This window comes from Hyla sarda, chromosome 2 (assembly GCF_029499605.1).
Source record: "Hyla sarda isolate aHylSar1 chromosome 2, aHylSar1.hap1, whole genome shotgun sequence".
Taxonomy (NCBI): Eukaryota; Metazoa; Chordata; class Amphibia; order Anura; family Hylidae; genus Hyla; species Hyla sarda.
The window spans coordinates 37,535,468-37,559,914 of record NC_079190.1 but is presented as its reverse complement, the minus strand read 5'-3'; the positions used below and the strand labels follow the sequence as shown (position 1 = coordinate 37,559,914).

At 45.3% G+C, this 24,447-nt stretch overlaps 1 protein-coding gene across 4 annotated transcripts in view; it reads left to right on the top strand.

Annotated features, from left to right (window-relative positions):
- Positions 1-24,447, top strand: part of TRPC6 (transient receptor potential cation channel subfamily C member 6) — a 227,461-nt gene that overhangs the window by 71,158 nt on the left and 131,856 nt on the right. Inside the window, exon 1 of one of the 4 annotated variants that reach the window (XM_056561537.1) lies at positions 20,479-20,505. The exons of the other annotated variants lie outside the window; for them this stretch is intronic. The gene's annotated coding sequence lies outside the window, so the exon portion shown is untranslated. Of the gene's footprint in view, positions 1-20,478; positions 20,506-24,447 lie in introns of those variants that run through there. 4 annotated transcript variants of the gene reach the window in all.

Below are 24,447 nucleotides of genomic sequence, written 5' to 3'. Positions count from 1 at the left end.
ACTGGTAAAACCCCTGTATTACTGAAGTGCGTGCACTGACTGGTGTCTGGTAGCGCTCCCTACAGTACAGGGAGGAATTATATTTTCTATAGTCCTCTTTACCTGTACCAGGGTTATGCTGGGTTCACACCACGTTTTGTAACTACGGCTCCCGTATACAGCTAGGAGGAGGGGGCGGGGCTTAATCGTGGTGCCCGCACTCAGCCGTATTCGGGAACCGTATTTAATGCATGTCTATGAACCGACCGGAGTGAACCGCAGCCTCCGGTCGGCTTCGTTTTCGGCCGTATGCGGTTTCCCGACCGCAGGTAAAAACGCAGTCGACCGCGTTTTTGCCTACGGTCAGGAAACCGCATACGGACTAAAACAAAGCCTAGTGGAGGCTGCGGTTCACTCCGGTCGGCAAATAGACATGCATTAAATATGGTTCCCGAATACGGCTGAGTGCGGGCGCCGTGATTAAGCCCCGCCCCCTCCTCACAGCCGTATACGGGAATTGTAGTTAAAAAACGTGGTGTGAACTCAGCCTAAGCTGCTCCTTTGGACACCAGGTGATGACGGCTCCATGTTACTTTTTAGGACACTGTGTACTGTACAGGACCCTGAAGAAGCTCCTGTCCTCTACAGCTGATTTACAGCTCACAGTAGATTTTATATGTAAGAACTTGCTTTATCTGTATTAGTTATCTACTTATTTTTCTTTAATTCTCACTTTTTCCTATTTTTGGATGACATTTTTGTGGTTTCAGAACCAATTACCAGGTTTCCATAGAGTTATGGTCTCAACATACAATGGTTTCATCATTCAATGGTCATCCTGGAACCAATTAATATTGTACCTTGAGGGACCACTGTAGTATCTCCTATAAGTGGGAACACCCTCACATTTTTTTTTTGTATTTTATTCTATCTTTTCATGTGACAATACTGAAATGACATTCTGCTGCAATGTAAGGAAATCTGTCAGTAGCATGTCCAGCACTAAACACGTTACACAGGCTTGTAGTGCGGATGATGCTGATTAAAATGGTACTCACATTGTGTAGATTCACCCCGCCGTTCCGCCACAAATTGCATTTTTCTATTAATACTAATAAGGGCCTTGGGGCATGGGCGGAGCTACGATCCGAGCTTCCGACACCCTGTCGTCATCTTCGCTGGGCGGCCGCCATGCTCGGCTCATCAATATTCAAAACCCCCCTCCATGCTCCTTTGGCCGTGTTATAGTACTGCGCATGCGCTGCTTACTTTGACCTCCCGGAAGCGGCGTTCCCCTCAGCTTCACAGCTGCAGACTAGTGTTGAGCGGCATAGGCCATATTCGAATTTGTGATATTTCACAAATATATGGACGAATATTCGTCATATATTCGCTAAATTCGCATATTCGTAATATTCACATTTTTTTCGCATAGGCGAAAATTCGCATATGTGAAAATTTGCATGCATAAAAATTTGCATGTGTGAAAATTTATGAACTTCATATATATGTTGCTAATCTCAGACAACTGCATTTGCATCATTCTAATTGGCCCACAAGCTAAAAAAAGGGAAGGATCAATATTCGCGAATATTCGCCCGGAGGTCTCACACAGTAGTATTAGAGCTTTCTTTAGACCACACAAGCTGGAAGTAGAGAGGGATGATCACTGTGATGTGTACTGTGAAAAAAAAGCGAATATTCGTAATTTCGAATATATAGTGCTATATTCGCGAATTCGCGAATATGCGATATTCGCGAATAAAATTCGAATTGCTAATATTCTCGAGCAACACTACTGCAGACGTTGTTGTACAGTATGCGGCGCATGCGCAGTACTGTGACACGGCCGAAGGAGCAGGGAGGGAGTTTATGAATATTGATGAGTCGGGGGCAGCGGCCGCCCGGTGAAGATGATGTCAGGGTGCCTGAAGCTTGGATTGGAGCTCCGCCCATGCACCAAGGCCCTCATTAGCATATGTAGAAAAATGCAATTTGTGGCGAGACAGCGGGGTGAATTAACACAATGTGTGTGCTGTGTTAATCAGCATCATCCGCACTACAAGCCTGTGTAACATGCTACTGACAGATTTCCTTTAAACACTGGTATACAGGTACAGGCTGTAGACTCACTACTTTACATTGCAGCAGAATGTCATTTCCGTATTGTCACATGAAAAGATAGAATAAAATACAAAAAAAAATGTGAGGGTGTTCCCACTTAAAGGGGTTGTGCGCTGCCCTGCAGTTCGGAGCTCCGCTCACAGTGTCTGGAAGTTCATTACTCCGAACGCTGTGTGCGGTCTACCGTGTTCGCGGCCGCCGGGCGTGACGTCACGCCAGGCCCCTTCGTTACGTCTCGCCCCCTCTACCAAAGTCTATGGGAAGGGGGCGTGGTAGTGGTCACGCCCCCTTCCCATATACTTTCGTTGAGGGGGCGGGCGATATGTCGCGAGGGGCCGGGCGTGACGTCATGCCCGGCGGCTGCGAACACGGAAGACCGCACACAGCGTTCGGAGTAATGAACTTCCAGACATTGTGAGCGGAGCTCCGAACTGCAGGGCAGCGCACAACCCCTTTAATGTTGTGTCCCTTCAAAATAACTCAACACACAACCATTAATGTCTGAGTAACAGACAACAGCGGGTTATAGTCAATGGAGAATATTCAGAGCAAGGTCTTGTTATCAGTGGGGACCTCAGGGATCTATACTGGGACCAATATTGTTTAATATCTTCATTAGTGATATTGTAAAAGGTCTCGATAGTAAGGTATTGATCTTTTTGCTGATGACACAAAGACATGTTACAAGGTTGATGTTCCTGGAGGGATCCGCCAGATGGAAAAGGATTTAGGCAAACTAGAAGAATGGTCAGAACTCAAGCAACTGAAATTTTATGTGGGTAATTGCAAAATAATGCACCTGGGGGGGTAAAAACCCTCAGGCAGAATATAGAATATTTGACACAGTCCTGACCTCAGTATCTGAGGAGAGGGATTTAGGAGTAATTATTTCAGAAGACTTAAAGGTAGGAAGACAATGTAGTAGAGCAGCAGGAAACGCAAGCAGAATGCTTGGATGTACAGGGAGAGGTATAAGCAGTAGAGAGAGATGTGCTCATGCTGCTGTACAGAACACTGGTGAGACCTCACTTGGAGTATTGTGCGCATTATTGGAGGCCGTATCTCCAGAAGGATATAGATACTCTAGAGAGAGTTCAGAGAAGATACTAAACTAGTACATGGATTGCAGGACAAAACTTACCAGGAAAGGTTAAAGGACCTAAACATGTATAGAAGAAAGAAGAGACAGAGGGGATATGATAGAGACTTTTATACATAAAGGGAATCAACACGGTAAAGGAGGAGAAGAGATTTATATAGAAGAAAAACTACCACAAGAGGACATAGTGTTATATTAGAGGGGAAAGGTTTCTGCAGTAATATCAGGAAGTATTACTTTACTGAGAGAGTAGTGGATGCATGGAATAGTCTTCCTGCAGAAGTTGTAGCTGCAAGGTTCTTATCTGCCGACACATTCTATGTTTCTATGTTTAAACCTTGGCAACAAAAGTGAGTACAGTAAGTGGATATGTCTGAACTGGGTTAAAATTGTCAATATTTTGTGTGACCACCATCATTTCACAGCCCTGCCTTAACCCCTTAAGGACTGAGCCCTTTTTCACCTTAAGGACTGAGCCCTTTTTCGCAATTCTGATCACCGTCACTTTAAGCGTTAATAACTCTAAAACGCTTTTACCGAATATTCTGAGATTGTTTTTTTTCGTGACATATTCTCCTTTTTTTGGTGGTAAATTTTCGGCGTTAATTGCATCCTTTCTTGGTGAAAAATCCCAAAATGTCATGAAAATTTAGAAAATTTTTAATTTTTCTAACTTTGAAGCTCTCTGCTTGTAAGGAAAATGGATATTCCCAATAAATTTTATTTTTATTCACAAATACAATATTTCGCCCTCAGTCCTTAAGGACTTTAAAACGGGGGCATATGGATACGCCCGCCGTCCTTAACAGGTTAAGCCTCTTGGGCATGGAGTTCACCAGAGCTTCATAGGTTCCCACTGGAGTCCTCTTCCCTCCTCCATGACCACATCACAGAGCTGGTGATATTAGAAACCTAGTGCTCCCTCTCCTTCCGTTTGAGGATGCCCCACTGATGCTCAATAGGGTTTAGGTCAGAAGAAATGCTTGGCCAGTCCATCACTATACCCTTAGCTTCTTTAGCAAGGCATTGGTGGTCTTGGAGGTGTTTGTAGCCCAGTCTGTGACCATGCTCTGCTTCAGTATGTCACAGTACGTATTGGCATGCGTGGTTCCTTCAATGAACTGTGGAAATGTCTAAATTGGGCCGAATTTGCCATTTTCCTTCCGTGGTGTCATGTGACTCGTTAGTGTTTCAAGTGCGAAACAGGTGTTCAGGCGTGAATGTGAAGCCGGTGCCTTACATTTTAGTGGTTGATCTTCAGGAAGTTTCTCCCATCTACACACAAGATCTTTGGCGCTTAGCCAAAGTGACCATTGGGTTCTTGGTCACCTCTCCTACCAAAGCCCTTCGTCATCTGTGCCTCCACACAATCCTCTCTTTGAGCTCTACAGGCAGTTCTTTCCTCCTCATGGCTCGGAATTTGCTCTGATATGCATTGTCACCTGTGAGACCTTATATAAACAGGGCTGTATCTTTCCCAATCCTGTCTAATCTACTGAATTTATCACCGGTGACTCCAACCAAGGTGTAGAAATATCTCAGAGACGATCGAGGAAAATGAGAGGAGCCAGAGCTAAATTTCAAGTGTCATAGCAAAGGGTCTGAATAATTCTGTCCATGCTAATTTTACATTTTTCCCTATTTAAGAAATAAAAATAAAAAAATGTAAAATGTTATTTGTACATATTGAGTGCAGATTGAAGTTTTTTTTTTAAATTAGACTCAACTAGAGATGAGCGAATTTACAGTAAATTTGATTCGTCACGAACTTCTCGGCTCGGCAGTTGATGACTTATCCTGCATAAATTAGTTCAGCCTTCAGGTGCTCCGGTGGGCTGGAAAAGGTGGATACAGTCCTAGGAAAGAGTCTCCTAGGACTGTATCCACCTTTTCCAGCCCACGGGAGCACCTGAAAGCTGAACTAATTTATGCAGGATAAGTCATCAACTGCCGAGCCGAGAAGTTCGTGACGAATTGAATTTACTGTAAGTTCGCTCATCTCTATCATCTATCCTACTGTATGTCTTTGGCCATTGTAAGCAAAGCCTGACAGCTTCTCTTCCCCGTCCTACAACATGATATACTGTAATACCAGTCCTCTTTCCACATCGTATTTTCTTCCAGGATAATTATATTTAGCTCGCAGTATAATATCTATGATGAATGCGGCTGTAAGAGCTCTCGGACGCGCACACAGGGCAGTAAGTCGCTCGCCCTCTGCCGTCATGAATATTCCTAATGCAGGAAACATGTTTAATATCAATCATTTTCATGCTAATAAGTGTTAAGTAAAGTATGGCGGCTCGGCCCGCGCCCGGCGATGTTGCTCCGATTACACATTTACACTTCACCTCTTCGCTTAAGCTCATTATTTCAGGCAATTACATCTAAAGCGTCTGCATATAATATAAAGGGACTAGAGATGAGCGAACTTACAGTAAATTCGATTCGTCACGAACTTCTCGGCTCGGCAGTGGAGGGCTTTTCCTGCATAAATCAGGTGCTCCGGTGGGCTGGAAAAGGTGGATACAGTCCTAGGAGACTCTTTCCTAGGACTGTATCCACCTTTTCCAGCCCACTGGAGCACCTGAAGGCTGAACTAATTTACGCAGGAAAAGGCATCAACTGCCGAGCCGAGAAGTTCGTGACGAATCGAATTGATTGTAAGTTCGCTCATCTCTAAAAGGGACGGAAACTACCGGGATGAGAGATACTATTTTGGTGCATACAGTAGAGCAGTGGTCTCCAACCTGCGGACCTCCAGATGTTGCAAAACTACAACTCCCAGCATGCCCGGACAGCCTACGGCTGTCCGGGCATGCTGGGAGTTGTAGTTTTGCAACATCTAGAGGTCCGCAGGTTGGAGACCACTGCAGTAGAGTATGTTAGTGGAGGCTGCAGGAGACTGCTATGGGGCTGTGGATGACGGGGACACTGTCTTATACCTATGACGACAGCGTTTTCCCAAAAAAGTGTGCCTCCAGCTGTTGCAAAACCACGACTCCCAGCATTCCCATTAGATGGAGATTGGCCAAGCTGAGGGTAATATCCCCCCCCTGGTGTCAGAAGGAAGCGATGGGAGCGCGTACTGCAGGGAAGTACATTATTTACGCCTTAGGCCTGAGCCCACCCATACCTCCAGCGCATCATATGAAAGCCCATCTGATGGATATAGGAATCTGTCAGATGAAAATAAAACATTGCATATCTCCGAAATGGGGGAGGGGGGATGGGTGCTTCAGGGAACAAAGGTAACGACAGTCTGTAAAAAGGTATGTGATCTACTCTCCCTAAGAAATCTGTACGTACCAGTATAGGGATAGGGATTTTACAAATGATCACAGGTCCACTTTAAGATGATGGTGCCCCGTGTGGTCCGTTGACGATCACTTACCTTTCCTCGGGGCTCCGGCGCGTCCTCTTCGGGATCCTTCATCGTTGGCGCTCTCCATCGTCGTCATCACGTCGCTGCGCACGCCGTCCCGTCATCCAATAGGGGCAGCGTGCGTAGCGACGTAATGGCGGCGACGGAGAGCGAGGATGCCGGGGAAGCAGAGGCCTTGCCGGAGCGTCGGGGACACCCTGGGGATGTGGCGATGGACGGCGACATCCAGGGCAGCGGTGACGAGCGGTGACGGTCCGGAGCGGCAGGGACACGTGAGTACAACCTCCAATACCAGTGGTCTTCAACCTGCGGACCTCCAGATGTTGCAAAACTACAACTCCCAGCATGCCCGGACAGCCGTTGGCTGTCCGGGCATGCTGGGTGTTGTAGTTTTGCAACATCTGGAGGTGCGCAGGTTGTAGACCACTGTCCTATACTTTACATTGCACGGATCCCTCAACATACGATGGTTTCAACAAACGATGGTCCATTTGGAACGGATTACCATCCTATGTTGGGGGACCACTGTATATACTAGAGATGAGCGAACTTACAGTAAATTCGATTCGTCACGAACTTCTCGGCTCGGCAGTTGATGACTTTTCCTGGAAAATTAGTTCAGCTTTCAGGTGCTCCGGTGGGCTGGAAAAGGTGGATACAGTCCTAGGACCTAGGAGACTCTTTCCTAGGACTGTATCCACCTTTTCCAGCCCACCGGAGCACCTGAAGGCTGAACTAATTTACACAGGAAAAGGCATCAACTGCCGAGCCGAGAAGTTTGTGACGAATCGAATTTACTGTAAGTTCGCTCATGTCTAGTATATACTTATGCCATTTACATATTTGGCCAGATTTATCAATCTGAAAACAAAACTGTCTGGTTTTGCCCATAACAACCAATCACAGCTCACCATATATGTTACCAGAGACTTGTGAGTCTGGGCCATTGTCTGCATTTCCTTCCCCAGACATAACGTTCTGCATCTTATTTTGCTCCATTGTATTTGTAATATTTAGCGGTAATGTAAATGCTGATCAGCTTGTGACCATGTAACATAATCCATTTAGTTCATCGCCATCACCATAAGTGCTGCCAGAGGATGTTACATTAAGCTCCATTTACAGAATAAACATTTTACATCGCGGATGGGTGGACATGTCATTAAGGTGTCATTTCCTTGTTATATTTGCCATACAATATGATAAATACATGCCTTAAAGGGGTACTCCTCCCCTAGACATCTTATCCCCTATCCAAAGGATCTCTGTGCAGCACCCGACATTCATTTAGAACGCTGGGTGCGGGCGGCGGGGGTTGTGACATCACGGCCACAACCCCTCGTGGCATCACACCATGCCCCGCCTCCTCAATGCAAGTCTATGGGAGGGGGCGTGGCGGATTTAGGCTATGTTTACACAGCAGAATATTTGCAGAATGTTCCCTCCCACAAAACACGGCTGGACATTCTACTTGCGGAATGTCTGCCTGTGTTTTCTGGGCGAACATTCCGCAGGTTGCCAGAACATGACAGCTCAGTGTGAACTTAGTACTAAAGGGGTTATTCAGCAATAGAAAAACAGAGCTAATTTCTTTCAAAAACTCCCGCTCCCCGCCTTTCTCCAGGTTGGGTGTGGTTCTGCAGCTCAGTTCCATTAAAGGGGTTATCCAGGAAAAACATTTTTTTATATATCAACTGGCTCCAGAAAGTTAAACAAATTTGTAAATTACCTCTATTAACAAATCTTAATCCTTTCAGTACTTATGAGTTTCTGAAGTTAAGGTTGTTCTTTTCTGTCTAAGTGCTCTCTGATGACACCTGTCTCGGGAACCGCCCAGTTTAGAAGAGGTTTGCTATGGGGATTTGCTTCTAAACTGGGTGGTTCCCGAGACATGTGTCATCAGAGAGCACTTAGACAGAAAAGAACAACCTTAACTTCAGAAGCTCATAAGTACTGAAAGGATTAAGATTTTTTAATAGAAGTAATTTACAAATCTGTTTAACTTTCTGGAGCCAGTTGATATTAAAAAAAAAGGGGATAACCCCTTTTAAGTGAATGAAGGCAAGTTGTAATACCACAGCCAACCTGGGGGCAGACATAGAGCTGTTTTTGAAAGAAATTAGCTCTGGGTTTCTATTCCTGGATACCCTCTTTGAAAGAGGCCTAGATACATTTCTGTAGAGTAATAACATTACAGGTAATGGATACCAGAGAGCAGATTTTGGGGACTGGTTACAGTATACACTGTCATAAACAGTACAGAAAAAATTTAAGTTTAGAGCCAATACATTTTAGGACATTTACAAATCTTAATTTCTCAAATAAGCCCATATTTATTTTATGTCCCGGGTCAGTGATTTCCAGCAATTGATGGTATTATGTGTAAACTGTATTTTAGTTAAATTCACTCATGGCATAGCGGTATTATACATGCATGGTGTGGCAGTATTATTTACTCATAGTATGGTGGCACTAATTGGTCATGGCAAAAAGACATTATTCACTCATGGTATGGGGGAATTATTCACTGATAATAAGGTGGTACTATTTAATCATAGTATGGCGGTATTATTTACATATGGAATGGTGGTGTTATGCACTCATAGTATGGCAGAATTATTCACTGATAGTATGGTGGTTCTATTTAATGATAATATGGCGGCATTATTTACTTATGGAATGAAGGTTTTTTTTTACTCATGGCAGTATTATTCACTTATGGTTTAACAGTATAATAAACTTATAGTGTGATGGTATTATTCATGTATGGTATTACAGTATTATTAATACAATGACAGTAAGATTCCCTCATGATATGTCAGTATTATTCACTAATGGAATGGCAGTATTATTTACCCATATAATGGTGGTATTTTTCAGTCATGGTGTGGTGGTATTATTTGATCATGGTATTACTTAATATGGTATCATGGTTTTATTTGATCATGGTATTACTCTGGTGGAAAAAAAAAATTAATCAACTGGTGCCAGAAAGTTAAATAGATTTGTAAATTACTTCACACACAACAGACAAAGCAGCTAGGCCCTGTTACGCCGAGCGCTCCGGGTCCCTGCTCCTCCCCGGAGCGATCGCGGCGTCTCTCTCTCTGCAGCGCCCCGGTAAGACCCGCTGACCGGGAGAGCTGCACTGACATTGCCGGCGGGGATGCGATTCGCATAGCGGGACGCGCCCGCTCGCGAATCGCATCCCAAGTCACTTACCCGTCCCGGTCCCCGGCTGTCATGTTCTGGCGCGCGCGGCTCCGCTCTCTAGGGCGCGCGCGCGCCAGCTCTCTGAGATTTAAAGGGCCAGTGCACCAATGATTGGTGCCTGGCCCAATCAGCCTAATTAGCTTCCACCTGCTCCCTGACTATAATACCTCACTTCCCCTGCACTTCCTTGCCGGATCTTGTTGCCTTGTGCCAGTGAAAGCGTTTAGTGTTGTCCAAAGCCTGTGTTACCAGATCTCCTGCTATCCTCTCTGACTACGAATCTTGCCGCCTGCCCCGACCTTCTGCTATGTCTGACCTTGCCTCTGCCTAGTCCTTCTTGTCCACGCCTTCTCAGCAGTCAGCGAGGTTGAGCCGTTGCCGGTGGATACGACCTGGTTGCTACCGCCGCAGCAAGACCATCCCGCTTTGCGGCGGGCTCTGGTGAAAACCAGTAGCAACCCTAGAACCGGTCCACCGACACGGTCCACGCCAATCCCTCGCTGACACAGAGGATCCACATCCAGCCTGCCGAATCGTGACAGTAGATCCGGCCATGGATCCCGCTGAGGTGCCGCTGCCAAGTCTCGCTGACCTATCCACGGTGGTCGCTCAGCAATCGCAGCAAATTGCCCAACAAGGACAGCAGCTGTCGCAGTTGACCGCCACGTTACAGCAACTTCTGCCACTGCGACAGCAGCAACCATCTCCTCCGCCAGCTCCTGCACCTCCTCCACAGCGACTGGCCGCTCCTAGCCTCCGCTTGTCCCTGCCGGACAAATTTGATGGGGACTCTAGACTCTGCCGTGGCTTTCTGTCTCAATGTTCCCGACATATGGAGATGTTGTCGGACCAATTTCCCACAGAATGGTCTAAGTTCGCGTTCGTAGTGAGTCTTCTTTCTGGAAAGGCCTTGTCTTGGGCTACACCACTCTGGGACCACAATGATCCTGCCACAGCCACAGTCCAGTCCTTCTTCGCTGAAGTCCGTAGTGTCTTCGAGGAACCAGCCCGAGTTTCTTCTGCCGAGACTGCCCTGCTGAACCTGGTCCAGGGTAATTCTTCAGTAGGCGAGTACGCCATCCAATTTTGTACTCTCGCTTCCGAATTATCTTGGAATAACGAGGCTCTCTGTGCGACCTTTAAAAATGCCTATCCAGTAACATCAAGGATGTGCTGGCCACACGAGAGATTCCTACCAACCTGCAAGAACTTATCCATTTGGCCACCCGCATTGACATGCGTTTTTCTGAGAGACACCAGGAGCTCCGCCAGGAAAAAGACCTTGATCTCTGGGCACCTCTCCCACAGTATCCTTTGCAATCTACCCCTGTGCCTCCCGCCGAGGAGGCTATGCAAGTGGATCGGTCTCGACTGACCCATGAAGAGAGGACTCGCCGTAGGGAAAAAAATCTATGTCTGTACTGCGCTAGTACCGAACATTTCTTGGTGGATTGCCCTATTCGTGCTCCATGTCTAGGAAACGCACGCACGCACGCACCCAGCTCACGTGGGTGTGGCATCTCTTGGTACAAAGTCTGCTTCTCCACGTCTCACTGTGCCCGTGCGGATTTCTCCTTCTGCCAACTCCTCCCTCTCAGCCGTGGCCTGCTTGGACTCTGGTGCCTCTGGAAATTTTATTCTGGACTCTTTGGTGAATAAGTTCTGCATCCCGGTGACCCGTCTCGTCAAGCCACTCTACATTTCTTCGGTCAACGGAGTGAAGTTGGACTGTACTGTGCGTTACCGCACAGAACCCCTCTTAATGTGCATTGGACCCCATCACGAAAAGATTTAATTTTTCGTCCTTCCCAACTGCACCTCTGAAGTCCTCCTCGGTCTGCCATGGCTCCAGCATCATTCTCCCACCCTTGACTGGACCACCGGGGAGATCAAGAATTGGGGTTCTGCTTGCCGTATGAAATGCCTCATCTCTGCTCCCAGTCCCGTTTGTCGGGCCTCAGTGTCTCCTCCTGTGCCTGGTCTCCCCAAGGCCTATAAGGACTGTGCCGTGTCTCCTCATAGCCCCCATCCTGGTGACACTCTGCCCCGTGACAAGCTTCACCCTCTGCCCCCCCTCCCCATTCTCACTGAACTGCCTGCCGCTGGTATAGCTACCCAGGACTTCTTTTTTCTGAAGGAGACTCAAGAGGCGTCCCCTATGTTCTCGTCTCTTTTGAAGGGACAAGGAGACAAAAAGAGGGGGAGACCTAAGGGGGGGGGTACTGTTACGCCAAGCGCTCCGGGTCCCTGCTCCTCCCCGGAGCGCTCGCGGCGTCTCTCTCTCTGCAGTGCCCCGGTCAGACCCGCTGTCGCGAATCACATCCCAAGTCACTTACCCGTCCCCGGCTGTCATGTTCTGGCGCGCGCGGCTCCGCTCTCTAGGGCGCGCGCGTGCCAGCTCTCTTAGATTTAAAGGGCCAGTGCACCAATGATTGGTGCCTGGCCCAATCAGCCTAATTAGCTTCCACCTGCTCCCTGGCTATATTACCTCACTTCCCCTGCACTTCCTTGCCGGATCTTGTTGCCTTGTGCCAGTGAAAGCGTTTAGTGTTGTCCAAAGCCTGTGTTCCAGATCTCCTGCTATCCACTTTGACTACGAATCTTGCCGCCTGCCCCGACCTTCTGCTACGTCTGACCTTGCCTCTGCCTAGTCCTTCTGTCCCAAGCCTTCTCAGCAGTCAGCGAGATTGAGCCGTTGCCGGTGGATACGACCTGGTTGCTACCGCCGCAGCAAGACCATCCCGCTTTGTGGCGGGCTCTGGTGAAAACCAGTACCAACCCTAGAACTGGTCCACCGACACGGTCCACGCCAATCCCTCGCTGACACAGAGGATCCACATCCAGCCTGCCGAATCGTGACAGGCCCCCTTTAAGAACTTGTCTTATGATGTATTGTCTCGGGCCGCATAGGAAGCTGGGAAAGGTCCAAAACAGCACTCATTTTGTAGGCTGCCGAAAATGAACTTCTAGGGGAAAAGAAAGACAAAGCAATTCAATACCAGCCACAAAACATAGGTAAGTGGAGTATATTAGCAACTAGACTAACTTTGGTGCTTCTGTCTTACATTTAAAGAATCAAAAATCCCGGAATACCCCTTTAACTGACACTCATTGAAACAGAATGGTTTGTCATGGCTGGCAGATCCAGTGTAGTCTTTGAGTAAGGTCCGTTTCAGTTGAATGGATGCAGGATGCATTTTTCCACCCGTATTATGGTCATGAGTGCCTCTCGATCATCGGTCTAATGACCCAAACTTAAAGGACAACTGCTGTGGTACCGTTTTACATATGACCGTGCCTCAAAAATAAACAAAATTAACTCATACATACCTTCCTACGAGCCCCCGTTGGTCCGGCACAGGCCTCACGGTCCGGCAGTGCTGACGTCATTCCACTTCCTGGGGACGGGGACGCCGCAGAGCCGTCGGCGTATCACCGGTCGCAGCGAAAAAGTGATAGATGAGGGGTGATGGTCAATGGGTCATAAGCAGGGGTCAAGTCCTGGTAAAAAAAAGTGTGGGAACTCTAACTTTGTTTAGAGCATTGGGTGCAACGCTGGAGGCTCGTGACGTCACGGTCACGGACCCTCAATTAAAGTCTATGGGAGGGGGCGTGATGGCCCTCACTCCTGCTCCCATAGACTTGCATTGAGGGGGCATTACTGTGACGTCACAAGCCTCTGCTCCGCATCACCAGTCATTCAGCACAGAGCGAAGTTTCGTGCACCGGATGTCTGGGGTGTTGCAGCCGAGATCGGGGGGATAAGATATCTAGGGGCGGAGTACACCTTTAAGGGCTGGTCCTGCAGGACTCCTGCTAATGGGAACTGCGTTCCTGCTGTGGAAAAGGTGCAGGAACTCCGTTCCCATGAGTTCCTGCAGGACTTGAGCCCTGGTCATAAGATATTAGCATTGCCTAATGTATATATCCAGTATATATCTAGTGTTGCTTTATTTACTTTTCTTGGATTGTAACTCTGAACATTCCAGAACCATAAAAAAGACTCTGATTAGGGGTCGTAAGTAATAAAAATCTTTGTAGACATCAATGTGTCAGGCATGAAAGGTCTTTTTATGGACAAATAATCCACATCTTTATGAATTGCTTCCCATTGGGTTGTATAGTAGTTACGAGTCTTCCAGCTGTTCCAGATACATTTAGACCTCAGTTTGCCCCTTATTGAACGCCAGGGTATGAGTGACGGGCATATTCATAGAGTTGTGTATACTGCAGGCACCGCAGGACCTGAAGGTGGCAGAACCATTAGCAGCATTGATTGAGTATTGAAGCCCACAGTTCTTCTATATCTATAATCACACGGCCTGCGGAGAAGAGAGAGAAACAAATAAGCCCAAAATAAATTCACAGAGGTGGAAAATCCCCCCACAGCGAGTGGGCTTTGTGTCTCCACGTGTCTGCTCAGGGAGAAAAGTACAATTAGAGCGAGAGCTACCAGCAATGTAACATATGCTTTACCCATGTGTGTGCCAGGATGACATGCCAAATAGATGTGCCAAGTTATGCTCCAAAGCATATGCGGAAAATGCGGAAACACATCGAGAGGTCTGCGGTAGATACAATCCTGTAAAATAGCATCAGGTAAGAAAATCTACGGAACTTCATATTACTAGATCCAAGCGTTTGTGGAAAATCTATCTATCTATTTCATATCTATCTATCTATCTCCTATCTATCTCATATCTATCTATCTCATATCTATCTATCTCATATCTATCTATCTCATATCTATCTATCTATCTCCTATCTATCTAATATCTATCTATCTACCTCCTATCTATCTCATATCTATCTATCTCCTATCTATCTCATATCTATCTATCTCCTATCTATCTATTTCATATCTATCTATCTATCTCATATCTATCTATCTCATATCTATCTATCTCATATCTATCTATCTCATATCTATCTATCTATCTATCTAATATCTATATATCTCCTATCTATATCATATCTATCTATCTATCTATCCATCTATCTCATATCTATCTATCTCATATCTATCTATCCATCTATCTCATATCTATCTATATCTTATTTATCTCAAATCTATCTATCTCTTATCTATCTATCTCATATCTATCTATCTCATATCTATCTATCTCATATCTATCTATCTCTTATCTATCTCATATCTATCTATCTCATATCTATCTATCTATCTATCTATCTCATATCTATCTATCTCATATCTATCTCATATCTATCTATCTCATATCTATCTATCTCATATCTATCTATTTCATATCTATCTATCTATCTATCTATCTATCTATCTATCTCATATCTATCTATCTATCTATCTATCTCATATCTATCTATCTCATATCTATCTCATATCTATCTATCTCATATCTATCTATCTCATATCTATCTATCTCATATCTATCTATCTCTTATCTATCTCATATCTATCTATCTCATATCTATCTATCTATCTATCTATCTCATATCTATCTATCTCATATCTATCTCATATCTATCTATCTCATATCTATCTATCTCATATTTATCTTTCTCATATCTATCTATCTATCTATATATCTATCTATATATAAAAAAAAGATATAACCGCAGTACACAAAGTGACTAGTGCAAAAAGGTGATATTTATTCCATCTTCAGCAAAAAGTAAAGTTGGCTGCGTGCACCTAGAATTTCTGTTGATTTTCTGTGGATGTGCTGCTTTCTGCACTCTATCTATCTATCTATCTATGGGGGACATGTATCATTGCATTTAGACCATTTTTCACGTCTACAAATTTTGCGCAATTGCGCTTTTTTTGCATAGAGCTGCGTTTTTTTTGGTGGACAGTTTTCTAAAGTTGTCACCAGTTTGGTCTACCGTACACCACCTAATCCAGTGGACTGGTATTTATCAATTGCGCAAAAAAAAAGTAGATGTTTTTTTTTGCGCAATTGCGCTTTTTTGCAAGAAAAGTAGTCTAAACCTAAGAGTGCTAGCAAGGACTCGTAGAAAATGGCAGACGGTGGAAGATGCAGGTGGGGGATGCAGGAGCCGTCTCTCAGCACTGCAGTACTACAACTACTCCCATCATGGGACAGAATCTGTCCCATAATGGGAGTAGTTGTAGTACCGGAGCGCTGAGAGACGCACATCCCCTGTCTGCGGGACTCTATTGTGACTGTTAGGACTACTACTCCCATCATGGACAGACTCTGTCCATGATGGGAGTTGTAGTCCTCGGGCTGAAGGACAGATCGCAGCAGGTCATTCTCCAGAGACCCGCTGCGATCTGCATTTATTAACTTAAAAAGCCGGCGGTATATGCGGCTCCACTGCGCTGCCGCCGGCTCCTGTATACAGATGTCACGATTCATAATCCCCGCCTCCGGGAGAGGGGAGCTCTGATTGGTGGAAAGCTATTCACCACTATTAGCCAATCAGAGCTCCTGACTTCTGGTGGGGATTATGAATTGTGACAGGTCTATACAGGGGAGCGAGTGGAGCCGCTTCTACAGTACTGTATATAATTGTTATGTGTACTGTACCCCCCCCAGACTAATACTGACCCCTTCTATAGTATATAATTGTTATGTGTACTGTACCCCCCCCCCCCAGACTAATACTGACCCCTTCTATAGTATATAATTGTTATGTGTACTGTACCCCCCCCCAGACTAATACTGACCCCTTCTACAGTATATAATTGTTATGTGTACCCCCCCCCCAGACTAATACTGACCCCTTCTATAGTATATAATTGTTATGTGTACTGCCCCCCCCCCCCCCGACTAATACTGACCCCTTCTATAGTGAGCGCTGGGACCGCTGTGTGATTGACAGGTCCCCAGCGCAAGTGTCCGGCCCCACTTACCTTTCTATGTTATAAATCTTTATGATACACACTGCCCGTCCTCCTCTTCATTCTTCTGATGCCGGAGACGCGCGGCTTCTGCTTTCACTATAGTCAGAGCGCCCCCTGCCGTCTGACCCCAGCCCTGTGCAGTGTGGAGGCCGGGAGGGGGCGCTCTGTCTATAGACTATGATACAGAAGCCGCTCGTCTCCGGTATGAGAAGAATGAAGAGGAGGACGGGCAGTGTGTATCATAAAGATTTATAACATGTAAAGGTCAGTGGGGCCGGACACTTGCACTGGGGACCTGTCAATCACACAGCGGTCCCAGCGCTCACTATAGAAGGGGTCAGTATTAGTCTGGGGGGGGGGGGGGGGTACAGTACACATAACAATTATATACAGTAGAAGGGGTCAGTATTAGTCTGGGGGGGGGGGGGGGGGTACAGTACACATAACAATTATATACTGTAGAAGCGGCTCCACTCGCTCCCCTGTATAGACCTGTCACAATTCATAACCCCTGCCAGAAGACAGGAGCTGTAATTGGTGTATAGTGGTGAATAGCTTTCCACCAATCAGAGCTCCCCTCTCCCGGAGGCGGGGATTATGAATCGTGACATCTGTATACAGGAGGAGGGGGGAGGGGAGTGCAGCGTTGCCGCCGGCTTTTTAAGTTAATAAATGCAGATCGCAGCGGGTCTCTGGAGAATGACCTGCTGCGATCTGTCCTTCAGCCCGAGGACTACAACTCCCATCATGGACAGAGTCTGTCCATGATGGGAGTAGTAGTCCTAACAGTCGCAATACAGTTTCGCAGCTGGGGGATGTGTAAGAGCCATCCCTCAGCACTGCGGTACTACAACTACTCCCATCATGGGACACAAAATTTCCCATGATGGGAGTAGTAGTCCAAGGGCAGACTGACGGATCTCAGGGGTCTCACTCTTGAGACCCCTTGCAACTTCTCCGCCCCTGCCCCCTAGTGATGACATCATTAGGGGGCGGAGCTTCACAGTCCAGGCCTGAAGCCAGGGTGGTAAGTATGGCTCTGTTCTCATTATGCGTTTTGCATAATGGGAACAGAGCCTTTTTGGCAGTGTGTTCCCAAACAGGGAGACTCCAGCTGTTGTTTACCTACAGCCCCCATGATGGGAGTTGTAGTTTAGCAACAATTGGAGGCTCCCTCTTTAGGAACACACTGCATTATGTGCGCTCTACCTAGGGGAGAGCGCCAAAAATGTCATTTCAGATAAGTGAATGCAGAGGACTACCTGAGATTCGGTGGAGTGTGACGATGACTAGCATTTTTTTAATGTCAATAAAAGGGTTAACGAGGGCTGTGGGGGAGTGTTTTTTTAAATCCATTTTTTATTTCATGTGTTGTGTTTTTTATAATTGAAATTTCAGGCTTAGTAGTGGAAGCCGTCTTGTAGACGGAATCTATTACTAAGCTGGGCTTAGCGTTAGCCCCGAAAACAGCTAGCGCTAACCCCCAATTATTACCCCGGTACTAACCGCCACAGGGGTGCCGGGAAGAGCCGTTACCAACAGGCCCGGAGCATCAAAAATAGCGCTCCTTGGCCTAGGCAGTAACAGGCTGGGGTTATTTAGGCTGGGGAGGGCCAGTAACAATGGTCCTCGCCCATCCTGGTAATGTAAGGCTGTTGCTGATTGGTTGGTGTCTGATTGACACTGAAAATATGGGGAAGCCTATGTGTTGTTTTTTTTTGTAATAAAAAAAAGTGTGTGGTTCCCCATATTTTCAGTGTCAGTCAGATACCAACCAATCAGCAACAGCCTGACGTTACCAGGGTGGGCGAGGACCATTGTTACTGGCTCTCCCCATCCTAAATAACCCCAGCCAGGAGCGCTATTTTTGACACTCCAGGCCTGTTGGCCTGGGTAACGGGGTAATAATTGGGGGTTAGCGCTAGCTGTTTTTGTGGCTAACGCTAAGCCTGGCATTGAAAAAAAAATGTATTTAAAAAAAAAAACACTCCCCACACAGCCCTCATTAAACCTTTTATTGACATTAAAAAGCTGTCATCACCGCAATACACTGAATCTGACGTAGTCCTCCCCATTCACGTATCTGAAATGAGAAAAAAAAAAGGTTAGGACATCATTTGCGATCTCACCTGGTGAGTGCGCCCATACTGCAGTGTGTAACAGGGAGCCTCCAATTGTTCTTGTCTGCCTACTGTATCCTGTATATACAGTCATCTATAGATGGCTGTATATACAGGAGAGCGCACAAAGATTTAACTCAGAGCTGCAGTGTGGGTTAACTCTTTCCTTGCTGGGCTCCTGTATAGTATACATGGATACACTATGCCCCCTGTATACTATACAGTGGGCAGAGGTAAGTAGTGATGCTCTGCACCCTGTATATGTATATGCTATACATCACTCCTTACACTCCGTGGGGCGGGCGCTCTGCACCCTGTATATGTATATGCTATACATCACTCCTTACACTCCGTGGGGCGGGCGCTCTGCATCCTGTATATGTATATGCTTTACATCACTCCTCACCTCCTTACACTCCGTGGGGCGGGCGCTCTGCATCCGACCCATGGAGTAGTACCTGCAGTGAAAAAAATGCACACAGGGTACAAAAATGTTTGTTTCCGCACACCAGCAAAAATGCAAGAAAAAACACAAGGGGGGAGATTAATCAAAACCTATGTAGAGGAAGAGCGGTGCAGTTGCCCATAGCAACCTATCAGATTGCTCCTTTCATTTTTGTAAAGAAGCAATCTGATTGGTTGCCATGGGCAACTGCACTACTCTTCCTCTGTACAGTTTTTGATAAATCTCCCCCAAGAAAAATTACCAAAATGCAGGAAAAGCTGGGACCGTTTTTCAGGCGTTTTTGCTGGTGGACAAAAAAAAACCTCAGTGGAATCCTGAAAAACAATAGAACAAAAGCCGAGCGTCCAGAATACACCACTATTCCTGTGAGGTGTAGAACACGTCTACAAATAGAACTTTGTGGAGATTTAGACCATTGCACAAAATTTATCATGGGGCTTGCACAAGTTTGATAAATTTGGAGAAATTGCTCCAAATTTAGACCAAACAAAATGATCTACAAAAAACGTCTACCAAAAACAACATTGATACATCTCCCCCTATCTATCTATCTATCTATCTATATATCTCATATCTATCTTTCTATCTATCTCATATCTATCTATCTATCTTATACCTATCTATCTATCTATCTATCTATCTATATCTCATATCTATCTATCTATCTATCTCATATCTATCTATCTATCTATCTCATATCTATCTCATATCTATCTTATACCTATCTTCTATCTATTTATCTATCTCATATCTATCTATCTATCTATCTATCTATCTATCTATCTCATATCTATCTCATATCTATCTTATACCTATCTTCTATCTATTTATCTATCTATATCTCATATCAATCTCTCATATCTATCTATCTATCTATCTATCTATCTATCTCATATCTATCTCTCATATCTATCTTCTATCTATCTATCTATCTATCTATCTATCTATCCCATTGTAATTCTATAGGCATTAATAATATAGAGTTGTCCCACATTTGCTGGTGTAACAGCTTTCTCTATTCTGTGGAGACTTTCTACAAGATTTTGCAATTGTCCGGGGAAAATATTGCCGATTCATTCAGTCTATCATTTGTGAGGTCAGACACTGATGTTGGAGGAGACTAGTGTCGAGCGTGAATATTCTAAATGCAAATTTTTACCGCAAATATTTACAATATAGTGATATATATTCGTAATGAATATGCGTTTTTTTTTCTTTTTAGTTTTTTGCACTTCCTGTCAGAGGACACTGATCCCTCCATTCTTTTAGGTGAAAGATATAATTGCTCATGCGCACTATGGGGGACATTTATCAATGTTAGCTTATGTATTCCTTTTTTTAGTTATTTTTTTCTTACTATTTTTTTTGCTTATGTGCGACTTATTTATCAATTGCTTTCACGTAAGCAATTGTTATTGTTTTTTGCTTTGGTAGTAGCTTTTTCTGCTCCAGGTCTGAGCTGGAGTAAATTTAGTAAGTTTTTTCATGTAATGCGACTTTTTTGCGACTTTCGCACTTGATAAATCTCTGACCACTGCAAGTCAAAAATCACTTTTTGCTTTAGAAAGCAAGATTTTTTTTCTTAGGACACTGCACAATCAAAAAGTCGCAGAAAAAAGAGCGTAGTCGCACTTGCTACTTTTTTGTGACAATTTTAAGCAAAAAAAAAAAAAAACTACTAAATGCTTTGATAAATGTCTCCCTATGTGAATTTTTGCATAAAAAAGAACTTGCATAGCGAATATGCGAATTTCGCAAATATAGGACGAATATTTGTCCATATATTCGCGGAATATCGCGAATTCGAATATGGCCTCTGCCGCTCATCACTAAAATCTCACAGAGTTGAGAAAAGTTATTAAATGTTCAAACAATGTGTGGTAAATTTTATTCAAGTACAGTAATGGAGGCTGTGAGATGAAAAACATGCCTTTTTTTAATCTCGGTTTGGAGTAGTGTATATTTGCAAATTGCTTAGTTTTGTGTTGAAATACTGTGGTGGCCCAGTATGGGAGTTGTTACCCTGTACCCTTGCTGTCCTGTCAGGCAGCCTCCCTGCAGTGTCCCCTGCCCCCCCCCCCCCCCCCTGCATCTCTTCTACTGTAATTGTATATTGTCCCCTATGTTATGTATATAAGAATGTTGTATCTTTAAGAAAGGTTAACATGTGATCACCAGTTGTCATGTGATTGTTACCCAGGAGGAATCAGTGACCAGGTGACTTAAGAGTGACCAATGGGACCTCACCAGAGTCTCCCCATAAAAGCCCTGGGAGGAGTCTCTTCTCTCTCTTAGTTCCTGAGTCTTTGCTGAGGTGCAGTTGAGCCTAAGAGTCTGGAGTCATAGGAGCCTCAAGTCAAGTCTGCAGCCACAAGTCTACAAGTAATCTACAGTCACAGCTTCTCTATCTCCTCTATCTCCAGTCAGGTCAAGTCAGTCACTGGCATCTATAGTCAAGTCAACGCGGCCTGAGGCTGATGACAATTGGGTGCTGCAGGAGAGATCGCGGGGTCCCCAGCGGCGGGACCTCGTGATCAGACATCTTATACCCTATCTTTTGGATAGGGGATAAGATGTCTAGGGCCGGAGTACCCCTTTAAAAAGGGAACTTTGGTATGGAACTTTTTATACCCTATCCACAGGAACGGTGATGGAGTTGTGGTCAACATGCCCCCTCCATGCATCTCTAATGGAGCGCCTGAGATATAGTGCCCGTGTATCTACTCTACAGCTCTCCCAAAAAGTTGCATGGATGGGGCATGTCGATCACCGTTCTGTACAGTGGTCGATACCGCTTCGTGCACAAAGTGATAGTCCCTCCATGCATGAGGAGAGCCAGGGAGCCGGGCAGGAGATCATGGGGGGTCCCAGTGGTCGGACCCACCGTGATCAGACACTTATTCCCTATTATGTAGAAAGGGGATAAGAAGTTCATTACCAGCATTCCCCTTTTATCCACCAAGCTCACTTCATAGAATGTAAGTGATGGCTGATAGCAGCGGCCGTGCACTTACAGCCAATGATGGAGAACGACGATCAAGCTGGTCTCCATCATCAACCCCTAAAGTGCCACGATCAATAGCAATAACGGCATTTATGTGCTGCCATCGCTGTCCCACTTACCGATCAGCACCACCTTAACAAATATTCGGAGGTCCAATCTGTTTGTTTGCCACCCAGAGGTCTTCTTACTGCCTCCTGCCTGGATGGTGCTCACTGTGATAGAGGCATGTAGGCAGTAGGCAAAGATAGTATTCCCTCATAGTCTCTCCCATTGCAGTGAGAAGTTTACAATTAAAGGGGTATTCCAGGAATTTTTTTTTATTTGACTATGCTACAGGGGCTGTAAAGTGAGTGTAGTTCATAATATAGTGTCTGTATCTGTGTGTGACGGTTTTCTCTCAATTCTTATGTGATTTTCACCCCAATATTTATTTTTACCAGCATACAAAATGACTGTTGTCTCGGATTTTTCCCAGCTTGCAATCAGCTGATGACAGGGAGCCTGTCTGCTTCAATGGGTGGAGGGATCGCTTGGTGGGAGAGAGATCAATCTGCAACTAATGCAACAGCTGTAGGCACCCTGATTGAAAACCACAGGTCTTTTGAATGGATGCAGCAAATTTATGTTTAAATGGTGGGGTGGCTGATGTGTGGAGGGAGGAAAATGGAATCAAACAGGAAATACCAGTTCACAAAAAGCTAGCCACAGCGTTATGTTAATCTCACAACATAGCCATTTAGCCCCAAGACAAGCACAGATCCTTCCTAAGCATGTCCATTACTGTCTGCCAGGTACGTACTAGAATCACCTTATGGTGGAGAACCCCTTTAATAAGAAGACAGGTTCGGATCGCAATACATAACCAGCAGGCTCTGGAAAGAGTGATATAATAATAGCTTACAAGAATGCAAAGCACAACCTGCAATGGGTTAAAAATCCACAGACTAGAGTCCGAATCCTGAGCATAATATTTCATTACAAGCTTGATGAGGCTTCTCCGCTCATGCATGGCAAAAAGGGATTACAAACAGTCAGGGCATTGGTCACAGACACCACAGAAAATGAAAACTTTCTAGATAGATGATCGCTCTTTGGTTTGGTTGGCGCACAGCTCCCCCGTCCGATTTATATCAAGATGAAAACAGATGAACAATACCGGGAATAGAAATGACTCTTGAAGAACCCGGTATACAGAGAGGAGAGCAAGATCAATACATGGTAACTGGTCGTCCATCACTAGCTACTCAGCTCCGAGATGACTTGGAGGATAGTGAGAGGCAAAAAGCAGGAAAATAATGCATGGTGATTCTTTTTTGATGGACATTTAACCCACCTAAAGATAGATAGGGATTAAAGGAGAACTGACCGCTGGATGCCTTTATTTTAAATAGCCAGTGTCAACTGGGGATTTCTGGGCTTTTTGTTCAATATGTCGCTCCCCTCTCAAAGCCCGGTATGACGTTCTGCGGATATATGCAAAGAACAAGTGGTGTACATAGAAAGGGGACCCATAGTAAATATCGAAACAGGCCTACTGTTATGGTGTCTGATCCGTCCCAGGACAGATGGGTCATGTGTTTATTTCCTTTTATGTTCCATGACCCTTTGGTCAAAACCCCCCTCTTTTAATGTGCTGACCATGCAGTTTCCTGGAGCGAGGAGTTCTACAAAATGTCTTACCAATAGAAAATGTGATGCCATGGCGGGTGCAAAGGATTCTAATCAATTCATGACACTAGGACACTTTTAGCCCATAAACGGTCCGAGGTGAAGACAGCTTTTCCTGGGCCAGACACGCGGAGTAAGAAACACACCGACGTTGGGTTACGGGTAACAGTTTTTACTGAGGTGGTGCAGATGGTACAACACACAGTACAGAGCAGAGTAGAAGGGAGGCAGTCTAACCCTTGGGAGCCTTGCTGGGACTTATGGAGCTTTTCACCCACTTGGAATATATATAGTCTTGGGATTTGAGACTGGAAGATTTTCCACGCTGACTAGGGTTCTGACAAGGTCCAATTACTAACACTGCCAGGGATTTACTGCTGTACAGGGAACAATTGCAGAATGGCAGAACTGACTGGATTCAGAGTTTTTTATTTTCTTAGGCTTCCCTCAGTATTCACCACACACAACTTCCATCTCCTTTCCACACTGTACTCAGGCTCAGAACTAGACTGGGGCAACTCCTTCCCCCTACACTATAT